General features: G+C 53.8%; 1 protein-coding gene across 4 annotated transcripts in view; it reads right to left on the minus strand.

The window, feature by feature from the left end:
• Foxn1 (forkhead box N1) overlaps positions 1-8,882 on the minus strand; it is a 29,956-nt gene extending 21,074 nt beyond the window's left edge. For 2 of the 4 annotated variants that reach the window (XM_037201025.1, XM_028867035.2), the window contains exon 1: positions 8,650-8,881. The gene's annotated coding sequence lies outside the window, so the exon portion shown is untranslated. Of the gene's footprint in view, positions 1-8,649 lie in introns of all 4 variants that reach the window. The other 2 variants (XM_028867036.2, XM_037201026.1) reach the window with 2 other exon arrangements.
• Between the last annotated feature and the right edge of the window lie 324 nt (positions 8,883-9,206).

The raw sequence follows: 9,206 nt of genomic DNA on the forward strand, positions 1-9,206 counted from the left end.
TTGATCCCTGGATCCCACATGACTGGAGAAAACCACTACAGCAAATTGTTCTCTGGTCTCTACACTCTTGCTGTGGCTGGCACACACACACACACACACACACACACACACACACACACACACACACACACAGAGAGAGAGAGAGAGAGAGAGAGAGAGAGAGAGAGAGAGAGAGAGAGAGAGAGAGAGAAATGCAATAAGAAAAGCAACCATATCCCCCTAGGAATGTTCTTTGAGCCACTGACTCCTGTGGTCAGGTCTTTCTCAAAGCTATCTCAGTGATCCCCCGGCTCATCCAGCTGGCTGGTGAGAAAGCATCCTTCACTTCATTATGTTTTTCCTGAAAAGGCTCTTGAGCTACCTTCTCTGCCCCAGGCAGACCTGGAAGTTCTAGATATTTGATCTTAATTCTTTTTTTTTTTTTTTTTTGAGAGTTTCTCTGTGTAGCCCTGGCTGTCCTGGCACTCGCTCTGTAGACCAGGCTGGTCTAGAACTCAGAGATTCACCTGCCTCTGCCTCCTGAGTGTTGGGATGAAAGGCATGCACCTCGACCTCCTGGCTGGTCTTAATTCTTACAATCTTGCCCACTTGTCTTATGCATCCAGGGCCTCTCCCTGCTAGCTAAGGGAAATAGGCTCATCCCTTCTCCAGGGACGGTCCCAGCTTTGCTGAGAATGTCCGCTGCTGATAGCCTCCTGTTCGTTCATCTGCCTAGCATGCTTTCTTTCTATAGTCCTTGGCCACCTCTGGGTAGCTTCCCCGCTCTCCAGCCTCTCCCCATCTTAGTCCACCCAGTCTTGATCCCCAAAGAAGCCAAATCTAAACACTCACAGTGGGCTCTGGGCCATGGACACCATCCTGGCTTTGGGGAGTCATCCAGCCTGTAGCCAGGGGAGCCTCCATCCAGGTATAAATACTCCCACATGCCAGGACCGGCCCCCTGCCCCAGGGCAGGGGTGGGACTGCCTCCCCAGGCCAGGTAGGCAGGTCACATGCCCCATAAATGCCACAGGACCACAGGCCCTTCCCAGTAGCCCTGACCTCTCTAGATAGGTGGATGGATAGATGGGTGGATGCATGGATGGACAGACAGAAGGATGGATGAAGAGAGATAGACAGGCCATGGATAAGTAGGTGGATGGATGGATGGATGGATGGGTGGGTGGGTGGGTGGGTGGATGGATGGATGGATATCTTTGACATATCTATTAATGCCTGTCTTATAAATGGTCAGGAAGACATTTTAAAGAAACAAGAAAGGCTGTCCCTCAAAGCTGCCATCTTCCCCTTCTAGACTTGTTGTATGTCTCCTTTCCCCCTCGCTATGACTACATAGTTTAGAGATTGGTCCTTCTGGACTATCCCTCATTAGAGACCTCTTTCTAGAGACCTCTCACGTCCACCCGACTGCCCTCCCCACAGGAACTTTGCTGTTCTTCTTGGGGGCCACTTCCGACCTCCCTTTTTCTCCCTTCTGCCTACCTGCTCTGAGACCAGGAGCCTACCCCCAGATCTGGTTTCCAGGGGCAAGGTGGTTTCCCCTTCAGAGTTAGCAGGCATTCTCATGTTCAAGAACATGACACCCTTGGATAGCCAGATAGGGAAAAGCCCCCAGCTCCACCTTTTCAGGGGATTTTTGAAGCCGTGAATGGTAGAGATAGGCCTGACAAAGGATTTGGGATAGAACTATTGTCCTAGTTGGGCTGGTGACATGTACTCTTAGTACTTAAGAGATGGAGGCAGGAGGATCACAAATTTAAGGTCAGCCTGGGCTGCACTGTAAGACCCCCTATCAATAATAATAATAATAATAATAATAATAATAATAATAATAGGCTGGATAATGGTAGCACATGCCTTTAATCCCAGTACCAGGGAGGCAGAGGCAGGTAGACCTCTGTGAGTTTGAGGACAGTCTGGTCTACAGAGAGAGTTCCAGGACAGCCAGAGCTGTTACACGGAGAATCCCTGCCTCAGAAAACCAAAAGAATAACAATAATAATATACTAAAAAAAAAGGGTGGGGGATCTAAATGGAGAGCTGGAGTGGGGGCATCTGCTTAATCCTCTAGATGCACCTTGCAGAGAACAGGGTCTGGGACCTTGGACACGGAGGCTGCCTCAAGACCTCAGTCTGCCTAGTCAGGAAAGGTGCCAAAGATGGGAAATATAGACGGGGAAGGACTGGAGAGCCAGGAGGCATTTCCACCTTCCTCCTTCCTGTGACAAGCCACATCTGCTGAAGAGAGTGGGGGATAGCTGAAGGGCGAAGCCTGCTGCTGGCCTCTGAGCACCCATTAGCTCTGAGTCTCTGAGGCCAGGAAACCCCGCCCCACAATGACATCATCTGGAACTGAGCCGGCTCCCCCCCACCCCCCCGCTCCCCCAAATTGGGTGCAGAGCCAATTGGCTATGTCAGTAACTGGCAGCTGAGGATTTGATCTGTAAACCTGGCAGGGATGGTGGGACCTTGTGCCATCTCCTCTAACCTGCGATTCTCTCCTGAAGGCTTCACCAAGCTTGGACTCTCCCAGCTTGCTGTAGAGCCCCCGCCTTTCTTTCTCGGGGAGTCCTTCTAAGTAAGGTCTGTGGGAAGGCCTTCTCCTGGCTGGCATCAGCATGGACTAGTGACTGGCATGAAGCTTACTTCCTCCCTTGTGAAATAGTAACCTCATTCTGGCCTCACAGTCCGTCCGTCCGTCCTTCCGTCGTCCCCCACCCCCGTTGTCCCCTCTGACCAGGTGAGAACCATGAAGAAGTATTTAACATTCTTGCCTCCTCCTCTCCTGGGATCCCAGGGAGGCTTGGTGCTGCATGAGAGCTTTTCACCTCGCTGGGATGTTTCCCATAGGAGTGTTAGCATGTCAGCTGCCCTTTACCTGCTTACTTTAGTAGGAGCCTCAGGTAGCCCAGGATTCCAGTGTCCCTCAGTCAGGGGCCTCTCTCTGTACATATTATTAGCAGCACTGCTCATTATCGCTGATCTATTATTAGGGGTATTAATCCTGCCACCATTGTTAATAACACTGATTCAGCACAAGATGAACACATGCTGGTGCACTTCCTGCCCTCACGTCCAAGCAAATGGCAGGCCATCGGCTCCAACGCATGAACCATGGATGGAGAGGCCCATTGGAGGATGCTCCCACCCCAGGCTCTTTCTGTGTGGCAGATGGGAGACCTGAAGTCCCACCAAGAAGAAGGATAGCTTTGTTTGGTTTTGTGGTACTGAGACTTGAATGTCTGTCTGTCTTACCCATGCTAGGCAAGTGGCAATGGGCTTTGGACACAGCTCTTTTTCTTAAAAATTGAGGCAAGGTCTTAGTCGCTACATTGCCTAAACTGGCTTTGAACTCACTATTGTAGCCCAGACAGGCCTTGAACACGCTATCCTCCTGCCTCAGCCTCGTGAGTAGCTGGGATTAGAGGTCTGCACTGCCATCTCAGTCTAGGGATTATTTCCCAGATAGGTGTGTTGTGCACACCACTTCTTCCTCTGGGTGCCTGGACCATGTTGGGCTGGCTCTGAGATCCCATCATGCCCTTGGAGAAGTGGCAGGCTCGGAAGGGTTTCTGAGCTGCTCTGGCTGCTTGGCTCCACCCTTGAGACTCACTCTCAGCATCCTTCTGGCCTCCCATCCCCCTCAAATTTCCTCTCTCATTCCCCTCCCCCCACTCCAGGCATCTTGCATATAGGCATGGAAAGATCCATCAAAGGTCAGATTCTTTCTCTCTCCTTTCTTTTTTCTTGTTTTTTTTTTTTTGTTTGTTTTCCTTTTTTTCTTTTAGACAGTGTCTCACAGTGGATTCCAAATTGACTTCAAACTCACTTTGTAGTCTACACAGGCTTCAGACTCACAGCAATCCTCCTGTCTCAGCCTGCCCACGGCTGGGATTAGAAGAGACACCTTTCTAAGTCACTTGTTCTTTAGGTGCCTAGGGTAGGCTCTAGGACCCCTTCTAGAGTGGGTCAGGGTACAGGCTCCCACTGACTAAACATTGTTATAGTACCTTAGGCTGTGTGTGTGCTGGGGAGGATAGACAAACGTGGTAACTGGGTCTTTACATCACAGTGGCGTGTGTGTGTGTGTGTGTGTGTGTGTGTGTGTGTGTGGTGTGTTCATCCTTGTTCACATCCTATTCCTCTGAACCTGATAGGTTGGTGCAGTCTGGGACATGGTTGTGGAATTTACAAGTGTAGGTGGGACTTCCATCTGTCTGCAGGCGATCCGGTTCCAGGGACACGCCTGTTCTGGGTGTCTGAGAGTATACGGACTGAGTGTGTGTTGGTGCCACGTAAACTGACTACGTGTTGGTGCCTAGGCTGGCTGCAGTTTGTCGGAAATGGTGATTTCAGGCTGAGGGGGTGCTGAAGGCCCTTGGGGTGTTTGTGAGAGCAGGGGTTGGCAGCTGGCTGACCACAGATTGTTCTGCAAGCTTGGGGTGGAGGGTCAGGGCTGTGCTTCCTGGAGGGCTCTGGGTGGCATCTCAGAGAGGAAGTGTCTTGAGGGGTAAACCCCCTCTCCCCACACACACCCAGGGAGCCTCCAGAACATCCCTGAAAGCTCAGGTTCCCTTCCCTGTGACTCACAGCAGGCTCTGGTTCCCCCGAGAGATCACGATTCAGCTAATTCTTTCCCAGTCCCATTAATCTGAGCTGACTAAGCAAGAGCCACAGGCGGGGTAGAGACTGGGGGATACTCATGACGGTGGCAGTCACTCCTAAACAACCCAACCAGCCTTGCTGCAGCTTCTGTCCACCGTCCTGCCTTGGTCTGGCCATACCTGACCAGATCGGTCATACCTCCAGCCCTCCCCATTTTGCTACCCAAGCTGCAGCATCCAGACCTCACTCATCTTGTATCTGAACTTATTTAGATGGTTTCATTTTTATCTGGGGGCTGAGGCTGGCACCTAGGACCCCAGGCCTATAAAGCACTGGACTCTGGATTTCCCACTGGACTCTGTTTTGCTATCTGCTAGCATCCAGCTGTTTAAAGCCCACACGGGATCAGGAAGCTGGGAGCTTCTCTAGAGATGATCCCATACAATCCATTTGTCCCTGGGGCATGGCTCTGGGCTCCCCAGTCCTAAGAGAATAAAGTAGGGGATGCTGGGAGAAGTTCTAGATCCCCAGGGGATTATGCGCAAGGATGCTCATCCATCCTGGGGTGGGGGTGCTGAAGAGATAATGGGGCTAGGAGGGGGAGAGTAGGGGGAGCTAGGGAGGTGAGTAAGAATGAGGAATGGGAATAGGAGGGAGCTGGGAGGGTGGGGACTGTGGCAAAGTTGAGAATGGGGAGGATGAGTGGAAAGGAAGAGGCTGAGCTGTGGCTGCAGTGGGGATAAGGGAGGGCCAGGTGTCATGGCCGCACCTGTAACCTCAGCAGCAAGAGACTGATAGAGCAGAATCTTCAGCTTAAGTCGAACCTGGGGTGCATAAAGGGAGCTGGTAAGAGGGAAGGGGTTTAGGGCTGGGATGGGAAAGGAGGCAGGGACCAGGGCAGCCTGGACGTGACAGGGGCCCAGTCTCTGAGGGATCATCTGATAGGTGCTTCTGGTTGCACTCTGTCAGAGGTCAGCCTATCATCGTCTCCCTGCTCTGAGCACATTGCCAACCCCATCCCACTCCATTCACCCCAGATCAATGCTGACCCTCCCTCCCCAGGAAACCACCTGCTGGGGTTACACGGGCTGGCACCATTCAATTTAAAACGCTGAGCTATCTCCCTGAGGTCACGCTCTCCCATTGCGGAAGCCTGGCAGGCTGCGACAGAGAGGGTGGCCTCTGATCCTCTATCCTCCTGTCCCTTCCATAGGGGAACCAAAAGTTGTTGGGGGAGTTTCTGCAGAGCTGCAGCTGGTTTGATTCCAGAGTGTTAGCATCCAGCTTTTAATCTCCTTTTGTGACAAAAGGTACCTCTTGTCTCGGTACCTTCTGTGTGAATCTTGTCTTGAGAGTTTCTAAAGGTGCAAAGCCTATGCAAAACTCGGTTGGCGAACAATCTGGAAAACTGTGATAGTCCTTAACTGGGACTTTGCATTTGGCACTGTCCCTCTGGGGAGCTTAGATAAGAAGTTTTGGGATCTGGAAATTAACTTGCTTAAAGGTGTAAATTAGAGAACAATAAAAAAAAAAAAAAAAAGCCCTTTGCTAAGCTGCAAGTGAGTCAGTCCGAGAGACTGATCCCCTTGCAGCTGGAAAGGCAAAAGGTTTCATCCTTAAGGTGCCTCTGTGCTTCTTTCCATGGACCTGTGTGAACCCACACCCGATATACAACAAAAAGTGGCCCATAAGCTAGGTAGGGTGGCGCACACCTTTAATTCCAGTACTCAGAAGGCTGAGGCAGCGGGATCACTGTGAGTGCAAGGCTAGCCTGGGCTAGATAGGGAGATCCTGTCTCCAAAAAAAAAAAAAAAAAAAAAAAAAGCAAACAAAAGTGGTCCCAGTTCCATCAGAATATGGTGTTGGGGGGAAATGATAGAGAGTAGCAGGCATCGAATTCCCTGGGGCTCTAGCTGTGCGTGTAGACTCAGGGCAGGCAGTGGGGGCCAGGGGGCGTGGGGGGTTCGACAGCAGAAAAGACTCCCTGGCCAGGAGTTGGAGGGTCCAAGTGTGATGATGCCCTGTGACTTTCTTAGAGAGTAGAAGGGACTTTCCACGGGGGCCAAAGGAAGGCTTTTCCCTGGAGCAAAGGATGGCATGTGACTGAAAGCATGTGTCATGAGGGGCTTTTTATTTATTTTTTTTTCTTTCACTGTCCCAAGGCTTCTTTCTCCTGAAGAGCAATAAAGCTGTCAGTTGGAGGAAGTGTGGGACCTGTGTGTGAATAGACACAACGAGGACAGCAACGAACACTCACGCCCCCTAACCTTTCCATCCTCTTATGTTTCCAGGGTTCACTCACTGGTCCAGAGGATTTCTGGGCTCCCTAAACCCCTGGGAACTAAAGTCCTCTGAGAGAGAACTCCCTGGCATTCCCGGGAGAACAGGTTCCTGGCCCGGAGTGAGGCAGGAGGCCTGGGGGGTGCAGCGTGCCTCGGCAGGCCTCCCAGCCGGGAGCTGAGCTCGGCACAGGCTGCCCGGGCGGGCGGGCGGGGCCGGGTGGAGAGCTGGGAGGGCAAGTGCCCCTCCCCGTGGCATCTTCACCCCCGAGGAGCCTCCTCAACCGAGGGTAGCCCTTGGCCCCTCTGTTCTTCCCCAGGACCCAGCTCAGCTCTGTCCTAGCTTGGTTCACCACGGGCCCATCACAGAGCCACAAGAGAGAAGAGCCGGGCAAGATGTCCCGCCGTGCCTCGTCGCTGGTATGCCCTTATACTGCTGGCATCCCATGCTGTTCTGTGGGTCAGGATGGAAAAAGGGCTCTCTCCAAGTCCCCTGGGATAGGACTAGAGTTCACTGCCACCCTCTCTACCCCCAACGCTCATCAATCAACTCAGGGGAACAGGGTCTTGTCAGTAGCAGAAAGAGAAGGACAGGGGGACGGTAGGGATGGACCCTGCAGCCGCAGAGACTTCAGAGAGGCTGTGAGGGAACTCAGCAAGGGCCTTCCTGAGGGGATTAGAAATCAGGGAGGGCCAAGCGCTATCGGGGTGTGGGACCTGCCCAGCACAGAGACAGAGGACAGAAGAGGTGAGATGGTGTCCCAAAGGGAGGCATCTTCTCCATCTGGTCCGTCCTTGTTGAGCAGCTGTGCCCCGCCACTGCACATACCCAGACATGTCCCCGGAGCCTGTAGGTGCAGAACGAAGAGGCAAACACACCCACTTCTCACTCTAGCCTTAACTCAACCTGCTTCTTTGGAAGAGAGCTGAGGGGTAGGGGCGCGCCACAGCAAATTCCAGGACTTGGCCTGGTCAGGTAGGGGGCAGAGGGAAGTCTCAGCACCCGGAGGGGCTTTTGCCCTGCTCCCTGAGGGCCTTCACTTCCTAGATACCCCAATTCTAGGTTGGCGGGGGGCATCTGTGAACTCTCTGCCCGTCTCGGGTCTGCTTGCCGCTCCTCTCTACTGCAGGGATCTTGAGGCGGAGAAACGTCTCTGGCCCTCAGAGACGTGGGCCTCCAGCTCAGCATCGGCTCCTAGCCACGGCACCTGTTGTCATCTGCCTGCTCCTGCACCAGCTGTGACAATCTGCTTCTGCAAGTCAATGCTCCCCACCGAATACAGAACGGTGCAGACCCCAGCCCAGGTATCCCGGAGAGACAGACGGCACGAATCGCCAGAGCTGGGTGCCCCATGTCCTGCCCAAACAGCCACTCAGTCCTTGGCTGGAGATCTGCCTGCTTGTCTTTGAGCTCTGGCTTTCCAGCTGGGGTCATTATCGCTTCCCAGCCCAGGGTGGGTGCCACCACCCAGAGCCCCTATGAAGAGCCACCACGCGCAGAGCTACCATGCACACACAGCAGGACGACGGGAGTCCTACACTACAGCGAGAAGGGTCAAACTTGGAAGACCTGGGCCAGGAAAAAGAGAGAGAAGAGTGTGTAGGAGAGGTTCCCTCAGCCTCCAGGCACTCACCCTGATCCTGAGCCTCCCTTGAAAGGCAGTGAGACGCCGAGGAGCACCCAATGCCTTCTGGGGCCCATTAAAAAGCCAAGCCCCCTCCCCTGCTGGCCTCCACGGCTGACTTGGGCCGGCTCTCCTCTTACCTGCTCAGTGAAGCAGGTCGGCGTGGGGGCCTGGGTCTCGGGGGCCAGGAGCTCCGACTGTCTGTCAGTCCGTCAGCCCGGTTGTCCTGGGTCTGCGCTGACATCAGGTGAGGGGAGGCAGCTGCTAGGTGAGCCAATAATTATGATATCAGCTTCCCCTTGCCCCGAGGGGTTGCTGCCAAAAACGGGGAGAAGAGAAAGGTGACTAAGAAGCTCGTTTGCTCCTTAGCTCTTGTTCGACAGGTACCGGCTCCTGTGCCCGCCCTGGCCGCGCCCGGCCCCCCAGCCCTCCCCTCCTGCACCAGCCAAGGGCCCCCAGTCCCTGCCAGCGGGCACAGCCTGTGGCTTGCGGGGGAGGGGGTGGCTCTGTGGCCCCCACCTGCACCCCAGAACAGAGATGTCAGCCCCCACGGGTGGGGCCCAGGCCTGTTGGGACATGCACCTGTGTGTCAGGAGAGCCCAGCTGCCACATGTGTGTTCGCGGAGCTGGTGATGGGGTTCTGGGAAGCGGCACATGGTTGCAGCACTGAGTCTTCTGAGGCATAGTGTGGACCAGC

This window comes from Peromyscus leucopus, chromosome 8b, assembly GCF_004664715.2.
Source record: "Peromyscus leucopus breed LL Stock chromosome 8b, UCI_PerLeu_2.1, whole genome shotgun sequence".
Classification (NCBI taxonomy): Eukaryota; Metazoa; Chordata; class Mammalia; order Rodentia; family Cricetidae; genus Peromyscus; species Peromyscus leucopus.